Genomic DNA, 15,678 nt, shown 5'->3' on the forward strand with positions numbered 1-15,678 from the left:
CTCACCCTTTGCAGTAGCAGAGGCATCATTTTCACAGTCTGCTCTGGCTCATGGAGGTTGCTGGTAAAGCTGCTCTGGGGATTGCACCTCACTGACAGGGAATCTGTGAACACCTTTTATCTGGACACAGATGTCTTCCTCGACAGTGATTGACAGGATCCCAGAAGCGTTAATCAGGAAATTTCAAATAGTTTCAAAAGTATTTCTGCTAAAAGCAGCCTTGCCTGGAGGGGGAAGTATTCCAAATTTGGGAGCATCAACCTGGAAGCTCATTGTTGAGGTGAACAGAAATAACCCATAAGTACATTTAGATCATCTTTGTCATACTCAAAACTCAGTGCTGTTGGATATTTTAAAAAGAATACATTGTCAAATTTTGCTAAGATCTTGAGAGATAAAGATAATTAAAACAGAGATTTGATTCTTGTGGTAGTGTGCTATGATTCAATAATTTTGGGCTATCAAATTTATGGTTTGTGTGGAGGTCTTTCAAACGCCATATGATGCATATAATACAATCTCAGGTATCATACAATAAAATTTATATATTTAGTCTTTATTTCCATATGACTTGTCTGTAAGTGTCGCAGCTTTACAGAATGTTTGATCCAAGCTTCCTTCTGGCTTTTCTCCTCTTTCTGGCCCTGCCATGCAGGAGTAATCCAGCTGATGGGAGTCAAAGTCAGCTGTGACCAGGCTTCCTCAAAAATTGCTGCACCAGCTCAGCTTTGACCAGTGCTTTCCTGAACGCTGAAGAGTGCAGGAGTCCAAGGCACAAGTGTGTAATTCAGACAGCAATGAGTGAGATATCACTGCTACAGAAAAAGTTTGTCTGGCGTGTGTCCTGACACTGGCAAATTGAGCAGTAATTTCCTCCCCAGATGCTGTGGAGTTTGAGAGAGTTTGGCTCAAGAGGTTAAAAAAATAACGTTCTGGCAGTAAACAGTTTTTTAGAAACATTATTTGGAGACTTACTCAAACTTGTGCAATGCTTTGTCTACAGTAATAGGAATTGCAGCAAGTAATGGTATTAGGTACACAATATGTACCTTCAAATGATCTGCTTCGAAGACAGAGCCCTGCTGGACTTTGAAAGCTTTCTATCAGGATATAACTTTTTCAGCTTCTTTATTTTATCCTGCTTGAATCAGTGTGTGACATGCATGACTCGAATGCCCACAATTTTGGGAAAACTTGAATCCGAGCCTAAGTGTAAGGTTTTGATTCTGTTCTATGGATTTACTCATTTATTTGTCTATAAAGAAATCTCACAGCTAACAAAAAAAAAAAAAAAAGAAAAAAAAAAGAGAGAAAGAGATGTTTAATTATAATGGAAGCAGTAAGCAGAAGCCAGCTTCATTTCCTCCTTTCCCACCAAATTCAGTCTCTATTTAAAAATCAGTTTCTCATCAGCCAGTCGGTAAGAGGCAGCGCCTTCCCTGTGAAGATGAATCCTGATATTTATCCTAACCCTTGGCCCTAGTCGCTCTTCCCTTCAGAGGTGACAGAGGGGGAAGAGGCATTCTTCAGCTCCCCGAGGGACCTGGACCACCGAAAAGGTCAAGCAAACAGAGTTAAAATAACCACGAGGCTTGAGGTCGGCCAGCGCCTCAGGTCCAAGCAGAGCGGTGCTGCTGCTGGGCGAGTAACACGATTAAATCGGCCTTGGTGCTGCGCTGCAGAAGCAGACCTTAGAGCACTGCACGCTCGTGCCAGATGGATTGCTCAAGCTTGGAAAGCTCTCTCATGCGCACATAATCACGACAGGCCCCGTTCCTGGAAAAACAACATGGCACTGACAGAAGGATTTTTACTCACTTTCCAGCAGAAAAAAACAATGGCTGGGAGTAGACTTCACGCTGTGGATGGCGAACAGGACTTTATGGGCTGCAAGGAGCCGTTTGCTTGTGGTGGACAGCGGTGAAAGCAGAGCTGAGGGGTGTGTGCTGGGCCGGCGGGCCAGGGGGAGGCTCAGCCAGGTGGCCTCTGGCCTCCTCCCAGGGCAGGCGATGGGGGCCTGGCCGATGCTGCCGCTGTTGTTCCTCTGGTTTGCGTGGTCACTTCAACCCTGAAAAAATAGTGATTGAAATAACAGGGAGAAAGCAGATGTCTGGAACTTGTCTGGACTAAGCGGGATGGTTCCTCTGGTTCCTGCTTTGAAAGGCCTGAGCGGAAAGCTGGAAAGGGAGGACGGGAGGGCAAAGGTAGCGCCCGAGCCACGTCTGCATCACCGGCTGCACAGTGGTCAAGCCTACCCACGGCTCTCCGTGGTGACCCTTCTGCATCCAGTCCTTCTCATCAGGTACTCCTGGTTTTGTCACAAGCTTCATTATCACACAGAAGGAGAAAAGCAGCATGTGTTTAAGGCTATATATTAAAACTAAGCTCTATATATTGTACACGAAAAGGGAGTGTAAGCCAGGAGAGCATTCCTCAGCTGCTGCTGTTGGCATCAGATGAAGTTTGGGAAGTCCTGTGGAGTAACACAGTAGTTAGCTGCTCGTTTTTATTTATTTATTTATTTATTTTTAATAGGAAAGACCTTTCCTTTTTCATTTGAATTCTCCCAGGATCCTGGGCAATTAAAATGGGGTGTGAGGTACTGCAGCCCTCTCAGCCAGAAGAAAAGTGATCTCACATTTGACCACTGTGGCAAAACCCACTTTGTTACCGCTAGTCCAGACTATGGAAAAAATGAGATACAAAGAGAAAAGCACAAGCTGCATCTTCCAGCCTATGAGTACATTAATTTAAGAACAGTTACGTTAGATTGGACTGAAGTTTTATTCGTCTTGGTATCACTTCTTCAAATGCACCCTAAACTGGAAATTTGTGGAAAGAGTATGAGACCATTTCCCCTGTATACTCTCCCAGCTATCTGTGGTTTAAGTGTGTCTTGACATCAAGCCTACATTCACACCATCATTTTTTCATCAGCCACAAATGAAGCTATCTATCTTCCAGAAGCTTCTCGATCCTTTATTTCTCCTGGCTTCTGAATCAGCCTGCTGTAAGGAACTCCACAGTCTAACTGCAGTGTCATGAACAATTGTTTCCTCTTGCTGATTTAAAGGCAGTGATTCACTGCTTCATGAAGGCCACGAGCAAACTGTTTCCCATTCACATTTTCCCTGGCCATCATTGCTTCACTGGCCTTCACCATATCTTGCCTCAGTCTCTCCCTTCAAACCTCAAGAGCTATTTAATCTCTCTTCACATGAAAGCTGTGCTGCACTGATCATCCCTTTCCTCTCCCTCTACCTTATTTAATTAAGTAGGTAAAAGATTGGTAAACACTTAAACTCCACAGCTATTAAGTTAGGAAGAAAGTTATTAAATTCAATATTACTAGCTCAGCTGCACTGAGAGAACAAAGTCCCCCCTGCTTGGTTGTGACCCACATTTACCTTACCAGAAATCCAGCCCTTGTGGGCTCTGCTGATTGTGCAGGGCACGCTTCGGTTTGCCCTAGCACAGAGCAGGGTTTGCTCCAAACCTGTGTCTGTTAACATAAATGTGTGCCCCTGTAATGTCACAAGACAGGTGGATGGGGACTGTTTCCACTATTTCACTGCAGTCAGTGGGAATCCACTGCTGACCTCTGTACAAGGACACACTTGAAAGAGCGGTTTGCTTCTTTCAGTAATCCTCACAGAGAAAGGCATTATTAGTTTATTAATCTCTTTGAAAACACGGTAAAAGACAGCTCGGATGTTTGCCTCTCAGCGGTTTCTAGCAGGAGGAACATATATCACACGGAGAGACATGTTCCTGCAGAGCATCATGCAATTACCCAAACCTCTCTGCAGTCTGTCAAGAAGCTGTGCTCCCTGCCATGCTTCATTAACAGCAGAAATCCCCGCGTTTGTTGGAGCCAAGCTTACACAAATTATTTTCAAATACGAGTAACACAGCCATCCTTCAGTTCGAACAACTGAAGCTTTAGGAGCCATTTGCTCAGGAGAAGAGCCTCAGAGCAGGCTTTGCCATGGCATAGGAGCCAGTGCTGCTGGAATGCCTGGAAGCTGGCACCACAACCCAGCTGGGCTCATCACTGTGCTACCAAAGGATGAAAGATTGGTTCCCTGAAGCACTCACAACCCAGGTATGAGAAGCAAAAATGGGGAATACGGCCTCTGGATGGGGAGCAGCAAGAGGAATGGTCCTGGCCAACGCCAAAACATGAACTAGAGGCTTCACCACACCAGCACCTGAAACACCATTGAGGCTGCAGTGACACCAGGGAATCTTTAAAGAGAGCTTTGAAGGATGTAAAGTAACTTGGCATGGATCTATGGATGAGGTCTGCTCAGCCATGGGATGTGGCCAGGGAAGAGACCATGACATGTAACCATGAGTGGAAGCAGGAATCGGGATCTTGCTGCTGAGTGAAAAATGACAGGGAAGGGCCAGGAGGGCTCGTGAAGGGGTTGGGAAGGAAAGCCAGGAGAGAACAGCCACACTGCTGGCTCACAGTGTGTTAGCAAACTCCTCCTTGTGTCAGCAGAGCTGTGGTATTGGCAGCACACGTGCTTTTAGCTCACCTGAAATCTGAGCTTCTCCCTTCTCCCAAGAGCTGTTTGGTAGCAAAAAGAATCGGGTTGAGTTCCAGGTGATTTATATTAAAATTAGAAATGATGCTGGTATAAGAGACTGAGAAGCCAAAAAAAGAATGACGTCTCAGGCACTTGGCAGAAAAGGGTGACAAGATACAGTCAGAAAAGGGGATCCTGTGAAGGTGGGGTTGCACTTTTCTGGGGTCTACTTTCTTATCTTGGTTAACCATCTGAGACATCTTGGAGCCTGTGGTTCTGGCAGCCGGGGGAGGAAAAGTATTAACAACCTCTTTCCACTGACCTCCTCCTCTCAAGAAGGCTCTGGGACACAGGCTGCACATGTGGAGTAATTAGCACACAAAGCCAGAACTGGAAGTGGGGGCTTGCTTGTAGGTAGCACAGCTCAGAGGAGTCATGTGAGCACCCAGCACCATTGTAGACAATAAGACCCAGACCAGAGATGTTGGTGGAGCCCAGGGTGGTGATCCGGGCCTTTCCTCTGCTTCTACCTCTCTGTCTTTCTCTCTCTCTCCCCCTCATATGTTATGGGCCACTCAGCCCGTTGTGAAATAACAAGGTTTAAACTGCTCCCATTATAGATAACATGGCTTAATCAGTTTCTACCAGAGTAGCTTCTGCCGTCAATAAAACTTTTCAATCAATCGTTTGGTGCTACGTCACCTTAATTCAGCCCAAGGGTATCGCGAATATCTCCTCTCCAAGTGGGCCGTCCAGGATGGCCGCCTCCGGGCCCCCACAGCTGGCTCAAACTCCAGCTCCATATACACGGTGCTCAGGAACGAATAATAATCCAATCCCAGACAGGAGCTTTTGAACAGGGATTTAAAACTAATGGAAATTTAATGATAGTAAAAAGAGAAATAAAAGAAAAGACTTCCTACAAAAAACTGAGTTTTTCAGAAGGCGAAGCATTACCCGACAATAGTCCTGAGAGGATCTCCCTTTTCCAGCTCTAAATGTCTGAAAAGGTATACGCTACAACCTCTCTAACCTTAGGACTGAGCAATGTGAGCTCATAATTTCTCCACAGAAGAAGCATGGCAGACCCTTCCCTTTCCCTTTGCTCTCCAGCAGACGTATTTCCTCTCCTTCGTGCTCTCCTGGGGGTCTTTCGGGCACCGCAGGGATGGTCTTCTTTTCCTCCCTTCACCAAAAACTGAATGAAACACCAGTGAGCCACCGCTCTCTCAGACTTCAAATTTGGAAAGCAAAAACCCCTTTGCTTGCACAGCTTCTAGCTCCCCAGGCCTACCTCCCGTTTGCTGCAGGCCAAAAGCACGGGCAGGGCAGGGCACTGGCTCAGCTGGTGCATGGTAGCTCATGACAGGAGTTACTTTTCCAGGACCTTAGTTCAGGGCAGCCTGTGGAGGTGCCTGTGATACTGCAGAATATCTTTAGTCTCTGAATAAGAATACTGAAAGAACTGGAAAAAAATACTTTGCCAACTTCTCATTCTCTCCCTCCCCAAGTGTGCCTGTAATGGTTTCAGCTTCCACGAGACATACTCTGGATATCCAGGATAATGGTTTTGCACCCTGCGTCACAGCTGTAGGTTAACTGACTCACGATGAGGCAAAGGGAACATGAACACTCATTTTCAGGTATATGTAAAGCAGCCACTGGCAGCAGGATGCAAATTCAAGGCTATCAGAAAGCTCTAAAATAAGACTCTCAGGTTGGCTAACATGTAATATTGATTATTGTAGGGGTTACATGATGTAGATAAATCACAGAATCACAGAATCATCTAGGTTGGAAGAGACCTCCAAGATCACCGAGTCCAACCTCTGACCTAACACTAACATATAAAGGTGCATGGCATAGAGCTACATGAAAAGTTATTGAACAACAGTGCATCAGAGAGATATTTTCTTTTGATGTCATTCAGAAAAAGTTATTGGACAAAAGAATTATAACATCGTCTCTGTATTTGCTTTCTCTTGCACCACTGTCTCTCAGAGCTTGACCTGTAAACATCCCCACATCCACCCTATTTGGCTGCTTCTCTTTGATTTCAAGAAATATATTTTCATCAAAATGGAAAAATATCCAAACTGCTGCACAGAACATTAAATCGATAGAGTGTTTTCCTGACTCAGAGCCTGGAGGATAATTGTACCACTCGCAAAGCTTAGCACTGAGATTTGCCTCTGTCTCACCGGTTGCCACAAACTGGAGTACAGTCAAAGTCAGGTAACATGGTGGATTGTCTCTGGAGAGATACAGCATGCACTGTGTGACGGGCAGAGAATAAAACTAGTATGTGGTTTGGTTTCAGGGTAAACGAGATTAGCATAAATTTACTTTCCTCTAGAAAGAAAAATCCAAATCAATGTGATGGTAAACCCTATTCTAATAACTAGCAGTGTCCAGCACTGGGAGGCTGGACTCTCCTGGTTATACTACTGACTGTTATTTTTCTCCCCTAAGAAAAATAGTGCAACCAATTAAGAAAAAAAAAAAAGGAAATAATAATAATAACAAAAACTTTTCTCATCAAGCACTCACTATGTCATTTCATTAGGATCATGGATGTTGGTGAAGTCTGGGTCATATCCCCTCTGTGATCTTTTTTTACTTGCTGAAGTGTAACAGTTAAATAATGAGATAGTTAGATAGTTTATTTTGCACTGAAAATGGTCCAGCATAAATTGAGTCTTAATGCTGGCTGCAGCCACTGGGCACCATGCAAAGCTGTTCAGCAAACTGGCTGTAACACTGCTGGGTCTGACCGGGGCGTTCCCTGAAATGTTTTTCTTGAGCTGCTCCAGTTGAGTGTAGGCAGCAACGAGCAACTACATCATCCTCTGTGACATACCCACGGCTACAGCATTCAGGTGGAAGGCATAGGCTGCTGGCATAGGCACCCTAACAGGTTATATGATGACAGACTAAGCACGGGGAGGTGAAGAGAAGAAAAGGGGGAGTGAAAATACAGGGCTGGCACAGGAGAGACTTCAAAATGAAAGAGATGCAGGGAGGTGGCAGGTGGACAGAAAGGGTCAGAAGAGCTGTGGTGGCTGGAGCATGTTCTTCTTGAATCACAGCCAGCCTTTTAATACTCTTCATCTGTCCTTTTAAAAAAAATATCTGTTTTTTGTTTGTTTTTGGATTTCTTGTGTTACAGGTATGACTTAAACCAGTCTCAGCTGACGCAGACACAAACCCATTCTTTTTGTTACTGTACAGCTCGGCCTTGTTTGCTATCTGCCCCAAATTTCCTTAGCAATGCAGCCCACAGTCCTATAGAAATATCTATTTTTTCTTCTTCTTGTTTTCAATTTTCCACCTGGACTGTTTCTTAATGCAAAGTCCGGTTCTGCATGGACTGAGAGGAGCATCGTGGAGAGAACATGTTCAGATCATCAGGGGCAGTTGCAGAGGACTCGACAGGGTGAACGGAGGCCGTAAAATCAGCATTCATTCTTCCACTTTCTATCTTCTAAGAACATTTTACTCTAAAGTCCTCTTTTTTAATTTCTGGAAGGCAGCAAGAGATTACTGTATATTAACAGGCTTAAACACCCAGATTCATTAAACAAGCAAAAGGAGTTGGACGGAGGTAGAAAGTTTTAGAAATTTAATTTTAATTTGTATTTGGCATAAATTCTGCTAATAGCAATTTTATCTGCCTATAGTTATACCCTTTAACTATCCAGTAGCCATTCCTATGACTCAGACCACAAATACAGAAGTCCAGGACTAAGAAAGATTTAATTCCTGGCAACATTTGTTCCTAGCTGCTTATCTACTAATTCCAGCTCTAAAAGGACTATATATGCTCATTTTGAAGAAATATTTTTAAAATTATTTTTGAAGTGCCTTAATAAAAGTAATATTTATGTGGTCTAACTTGTGAGGAGAACTTTGAAGATGGTGAATATTATAGTTATATTTGCCACAACAGAAAAACAATTTTATAGGCCATCATAGTCTTGGATTAATTGTATAGAAGCAGGGAAAATGAAAAACAAAAAAGCACAGACCACATAGTTCCCCTGCTATGTAATATCTGTTTATGGGATTTTATTTCTTTAGCCTCCAGTAGATGGCAATCCAGTACTTGGCCAGTAAAACTATCATGTGAAGAAACTCCTCTGTACAAAAGTCCACAGGGGCTTTAATTATATATTGTAAGTGCAACTTCGGACTGAGAACATCATCCAAGTGAATCATTTAACTGATGTTATGTTACGTTGCTGGCCAGCTCAGGACAAACACCAGCACAAATTTGACTTGAGAAGTGTGTGGGGGAAATGTCAGCAAATTGGAAGATCTTTCCATCTTGAAGGGATGCCGGTTGTTTTAGTGCTGACAGTCGCTTATACTGACATATTTAGAAGCCTTTGGAGGTAAAAATATATATATAAATTTTAGTGTCTACTTGTTTGGAATTTCAGTTGCACTTAACATAGTGTAAATCAATCTCCTGTGTTTAAAAATAAAAAATAAAAAAATTGCACAGAACTGTCTGAATATTCTCCCTTCTATTTGACTTACTTCCAGACCATGGCTACATGTCCTATGTGCCCGTGATTTTCTGCATATTACCATTGCTCTAGGACCATTTCTGAGATTGTCATTGTAAGATCCAAGCCACAAAATACCCCAGCTTGGGCGGAGTCCCTGCCTCAGCTGGTAGCCTGGACACTCACCTCACTGCCCACTGCTTCAGCTGAACTTGGGCTCGGTGAGAGCGGTGGTGTCCTCCTGCAGAGCTGGGAGGGAGGGGGTGAGCGGGCGGGTGTGGGTGTGTGAAAAAGCGTAACAAGTCAGTAAGTTGCAAAGGAGAGGGAAGACAGCAAGGGCCACGTGATAGAAGGGACATCTTTGAAGCATGAGGAGTTATTTTCTTTGCATTGTCCAGGCAATCAGTTAGATACCTTTCCCACCCCCAGTTAAAGTGCGTTAAAGGAAAGCACAGTTAGCAGTCCCAATTCCTAATATGCTATTTCCTCTTAGAAGGCCATTTTTGTAACAAAGATTTGGTAAGACACACCGTTAGTTTCTACCTTAGTTTTGCAAGAACAACTCTTAGTATAACCAAGATGAAACATATCCCATTCCAAGACAGACTTACCAAGTAAATTATACTTTTAAAACTTTCCTTTTACTTGATGGTTCGATCATTTTCCTCCCCTGTGCTCACTTTTACAAGCTTCCTTCATGTCAGGTGAGAACTAGAGCAGGTCACTCACAAGAGACGTCCCAGCCTCCAAGAAGAGCAGTCCTGGTCTCCATAGTAAGTCCCTGCTCGGGCATCTGACGAATTTTCTTTGTGAGATGGGGGGAAGGAAAGCTCTGTTCTGTTTTTGCTGGGAAAGTTCTCAAGAGTGATGTCCTTATTTCCAATAAAATCACTGCACCACTTGTTTTGATAACAGACGGATTGTATTCCTTACCAACACCTGGCTAGCATTAGTCAAGTGATAAAACCATACTCCACAGCAGATCAACTCTATTGTTTTTCAGTACACAGACACAGAAAAGAAGTTACAGCAAATGTGCCTGTAAATACAAATAGAGATTCAACTCCATTTTTCTTATATTTAATAATCTTGCCCAACCACATAGGTTTTATTCATTGTTCCATTTATACATTTAGTGTGAAGTTTTGTATCTTCTAAAAGTGTGGATTGATAGATGCAAAAAGGGCCTTTGGGCAAATATTTGACATTTCCATAACAGAGATGAATGGCAGCAGCACTTGCAGAGCAGTTTCCATTTTCAGAGCCTCATACTAGCATCAATTACTGTTTGTATTCTACTTTGGATCGAAGAGGAGCTGGAGGCAAACTTTAGGTTTGCATGGGATGCAGATAACAGGCACTAAGTGAGTTTCTATGTTTCTATTTCCTTCAGAGGTACTCATACCATATATTGGTTAATTGCCTCATGAGCAACCAGTGTGGGGTTGCTAATTTTGTGTGATTTCATCTTTATTTATTTATTTATTTTTAAGCCCTCGGTCTTTAGAGGTAGTTAACACAATGGCAATGACAAACCTTGTATCTGCTACTTTCTTTAAAAGTCAAGCCAGCAAGCAGAAAGTACGCGGCTGGAAAAATTAACAACCTACTTTGTATTCCCATTCCTCTGTGTGAGAAAGGATGAATCAGACACTGTTGTGATTTAGAGCTAGTGACAGCCTGCTCATAAGAGCTCAGAAATAAAGAATGGCTTGCCATGCTAAGAGTTGAGCAAGTTCTCTTGTTTCTTTTATACTGTGTGCTCTAATACTTCCTCTGGTAGTCTCTGCTTCTTCAACAAATGCTGACAAGGAATTTAGACTCGTAGGGAGAAAAGTGAAATAGAAATATTTTCAATTAAAGCTAATTACTGATGATTTCAGATCTGATCAATTCTACCAGAGTTTGACAAGTACCTCTTTGCTTGATAACTAAATCAAATGAAGATCTGGCAAACATACTCAACTGCAGAATCCAAACTTCTAACAGAAATACTTAATAAAAGTTAAAACAAACAAACATTTCTGTCCTTTGGCATAATCAAACTTATTCTGCCACCAGGATTTGCCAATGGGGTCCTTTCCTACAGTGTGTTTTGCAGAAGTGCTGCAAATCTACAAACTCTACTGAAACAAGTGAAAAGTGGTTGCATGTATTCATTACCTCTGAAAAACTGGTGTCTTGTCTAGTAGTAATTGTCCTGAGCCATGTGATGACTGTTTTGAGGATTAATGGCCAGGATTTGCCACAAGCACTTAGAAATAAACTAGAACTTAGGTTTTTTTCCTTAACTTCTTCACATATTTTTAAGTAGATCCTCTTTGAAACATGTGGTTTAGAACTGATTCATTAGATTGATGGACAGACTTCTCTAAGATACAACAAATGTACTTCCGAAACCCTCTACATTCCCGGAAGGTAGCAATGCTGCTCTTAGTTTTATGACATTTATCAGCTTTCCACTAGTTTCTTTACCCATCCCTTCCTTCTCTTGCTCCTCTCTCTCCCAGCAGTCCTCACCACCATCTCAGCTGTTCCATGAGCTGGGTGACCCATTTTCCCTTCTCCTGTCTTCCTAATGAGACTAGAGCAAATAAGCGACAGGAATATTCCTGTTTTATGCTTGGACTGCTCAGGAAGATGTCAGGGTTGTATGATTCAGCTGCAGATGAAGAGGGCATGAAGGAAGAGCAGAGGCACAGCTCATCAGCATTACGTCCCCAGCTGTGGTGGTTTTACCCAGCTGGGCAGCTGAGCTCCACCACAACAACTCTCTCACTGCCCCTCCTCAAAGGGAAAGGGGGAGAAAATACAATGGAAAGGGCTCAAGGGTTGAGATAAGGACAGGGAGATCACTCAACAATTATCATCATGGGCAAAACTGACACAGCATAGGGAGATGAATAAAATTTATTACCTATTGTTAACAAGCGAGATCAGTGAGAAACAAACAAAAAACAAACAAACCAAAACCACCTTGCCCCCATCCACCCTCTTCTACCTTCTCCCCCCCCCAAGGGGCACAGGGAATGGGGGCTGTGGTCAGTCCCTGATGCTTTGTCTCCGCCGCTCCCTCAGGGTCCCTCCCTGCCCCTGCTCCCCGTGGGGTCCCTCCCACGGGATGCCGTCCTGCCCGAACTGAGCCTGCGGGGGCTGCCCACAGGCAGCAGCTCTTCAGGAACTGCTCCCACACGGCTCCGTACCACGGGGTCCATCCCCCAGGAGCAAACTGCTCCAGCACGGGTCCCCCACAGGCAGCAGCTCCCCCCAGACCCCTGCTCCTGCGTGGGCTCCTCTCCACGGGCTGCAGCTCCGGCCCGGGGCCTGCTCCTGCGGGGGCTCTCCATGGGCCGCAGCCTCCTCCAGGCCACATCCACCTGCTCCACCGGGGGCTCCTCCACGGGCTGCAGCGTGGAGATCTGCTCCGTGTGGGACCCGTGGGCTGCAGGGGGACAGCCTGCTCCACCAGGGGCCTCTCCACAGGCCGCAGGGGAAAGGGGAACTGCTGCTGTGTGCCTGGAGCACCTCCTGCCCTCCTGCTGCCCTGACCTTGGTGCCTGTGGGGCTGGTTTTCTCATGTTCTCACTCCTCTCTCCAAGCTGCTGTTGTGCAGTTTATTTCCCTCTCTTAAATCTGCTTTCACAGAGGCACAAACAATATCATTTATTGGTTTGACTCTGGGCTGCAGTGGATCCCTTTGGAGCTGGCTGGAGCTGGCCCTTATCTAACATGGGGCAGCTTCTGGATTCTTCTCACAGAGGCCACCCCTGCAGCCCCACACTGCCAAAACCTTGCCACATAAACCCAGCACACCAGCAGAAGCAGGGCTGCACAGAAGTATGGAAGGAACGCTGAGGGGGATGATAATGGAGGCTAAGGAGAAAAATCAAACGATAGAAAGCAAGTACAAGAAAAGAAATGCTTCCCACTCTAGCGCTGTGCAAATCTCACACAAGCCGCAGGGTGCAATCCAACAGACCACTACAGTTTGTTCTAAATAAAATTTATCCAGATGTACTTTGTGTATATCAAGAAGATGTTGCCTGGGGAACCCTACCACTATCCCCTGTACCTGCTGGCCCTCCGGGGTCTCTTGTTGTTTGTGCCTCAGGCCCAAATGCTTCTAGTAAAAGCAACATTACTCAGCATTAACGAGTGCATCTGTCCTGAATGCTTCTCTCACTTACCTGATTTAACTGAATTTCTCCTCTGCAAATGGTACTTTGACTTCATAGAACTTTATAAAAGTGGTCAGCAAAATAGATACACCTGAAAAAATGGGCAGAGAGAGATAGCTACCAGCTTGGAAGGCCTCTGGCTGGTTCCCATTTGAATGTGGTATTTTTTGTGAGGCACGGACAAGGCATTCACCAAATCAGGTCACAGCAGCTGGAGTTTCTCCATGACAATTCACACCTGTGGTGCTACATGCACCAGGGGTCAGAGGGCTGCTTTTGTTCATGCACACACCTAAATAAGCACTGAAAGATGAGCTGGAGAACAGACTTCAGCAGGACCTTGGCCTTGGCCCTCTTGCCCCCGTGACACTAAGATGCTGATTGCAAAAAGGAGTAAGGCTGAATCTTGGCTTATTATCGATACAGACAAGCACAGATGAGTTTGTTTTTTTCCTGGGCACGAAATACCTGTGGTTGGGTTAAACACTGTGTGTTGCAAATGCTTGTCTGCTCCAGGGGAGGCCTGTCTTCACTCTGACAGGTATTAAGCATGAGTTTGTGACATTGCTTTTAATGTTAACTTGTATGAATCCTCCTAGGCTCTTATAGAAACCTCACATATTCCTGAAGCAAGACACAGTTGATCAAATTGCTAAAATACACAAAAAAAGAAGAAACAAACAAACAAACTTAAGGTTCTTGGCAGCCTCGAGTCATTCCATGGTTTTTGGTGTGCCAAAAGGCAAATTTTGACTCAGACGTGCATGTATTTTAGAAAGCAGCCTGAAATCCTTTCCCAGTTTCTTATCAGGCTGTGGAGGAGCAAACTCACATGGCAGCAACTGGTCCCAAGGGATGTTCTTAATCCAGCCCTTGCGGGCTAGGAAAGTCTCTCTCGAGGGGAAAAGGCTTAATGAATGGAGAGAGTCTCTCCTCTCATTTAATTAGATGAGTGCTTATTTGTGTAACTGAATTAATCTAAACCATTTTTCTGCTCTTCAGGAACCACACTGCTTCACATTCAAAGCACCTTCTATGATGCTCATACTTTGAAGTTGTAGAGCAAGAGATGGAAGAACTTAATGAAATAAACCAAATAGTACAAATACGTCCTGCTGATCCTTACAAGAATATGAGCTGGAAACACTGCACAGGCCAAAATACACAGTTTCAGTCAATCAGTGGACTCATATAACTATAAACTGTGTTAAAACCCAAGCCTGAAACAGATCCTGTTCAGTGCTTTAAGAATCACCATAACCAATGGATATGGACTAAATCTGTCTCTCTCCGAACCTGCTGTATTCTGCTACAAGGTGGAAAGCTGACCTCGCAATAACTGAGGCTTATGTCATGTTAGAAGTGCAAGTTTGAAGGCCACTCAAAAAAAACAACCAACCAAAAAAAAAAACTCTTTGCAACTTAAAAAAAATAACACATATATATTATGAAGAAATGTCATTGCATGGGAATACCAAAATGACCAAGCTGTAGTGGGGGTAAATAAGTTTCTCCATGGTGATTTCAATTCTCTGTAGGCTTCCTCCCCACTAGTCTTCTAGGCCTGCAAGTGGGTACAAGAAGGAATATGCTATCTGAAATGTGAAACTTGAGAACAAGAGGCTTTTAAAAAATTAGGACTAGTTAACAAAATAAAGAGATGTCTTGTTATGAGGGCATGGGAACAGATGATAATTAAAAAAAAAGGCACACCAAACAGTTCTTCTAGGCAGCCTTGGTATTTTTTTTTTGAAAGTTGAAAGACTGACCTACCGTATGTGAGCTCCACTGCCTTCTGGTCTCCTTTCCAGCATTCTCTCATACTGGAGAGAGAGATGGCAGTAAGCGAGTGCAGCCCGTGCCGCTCCAGAATGGCAGCACACCTCTGTGCGGCAGGGGTTTACATGTGAACCTTCTGCTCAGGCATGAAGTTTCTTTCTGGAAGTATTAGTAGAGGGAATTTTAACATGTTTCTTCTATATCTCTCTTTTTTTTTTTTTTCTGATGTAACGCTTCACTGTGAAGAGAGAATGTTTAGAATAAGAGGATAGGTACATATGTGTTGGGGGGTGGCTGTGGTTGTTTTTGGCAGTGGTCACGGTGGTTAGCACACATTTGGATCAAACTAGCAAAATGCTGAGAGCAACAGATAGGGGCTTTGTGTTTCAGCTGCTCCCAAAGCAATCCTGGACCACAGCAGTCTTGGAAGGGAAGCAGTACTCCTTCCAGCTGCAGAAATGGCAAGCGCTTTGGCTTTTCATGTCGTTCAGTGTTTGTTTTGTTTTTATTTCTATTTTGTTACTTGAGAGACTCTTGGAAACAGCCTGTCTTTGAGCCAGCTGCTGTCCCTAGAGGCTGTTTGAATGCGCTGCCCTAGCCAGCAGAGCAGTGCCCTCTGGTGCACAAGCACAGCAGTGGCCTGGTCCTCAGCTGAACCGAAGGATAAGAATAGAG

At 44.2% G+C, this 15,678-nt stretch overlaps 1 long non-coding RNA gene across 1 annotated transcript; it reads left to right on the forward strand.

The window, feature by feature from the left end:
- The first annotated feature begins 9,311 nt into the window (after positions 1–9,311).
- On the forward strand, positions 9,312–14,952 carry LOC310897071. The gene is made up of 2 exons (XR_014582028.1): positions 9,312–13,617; positions 14,227–14,952. It is a non-coding gene; the product is annotated as an uncharacterized lncRNA (long non-coding RNA).
- Positions 14,953–15,678: the final 726 nt, after the last annotated feature.

Source organism: Anser anser, assembly GCF_964211835.1.
Source record: "Anser anser genome assembly, chromosome: 3".
In the NCBI taxonomy this organism is placed as follows: Eukaryota; Metazoa; Chordata; class Aves; order Anseriformes; family Anatidae; genus Anser; species Anser anser.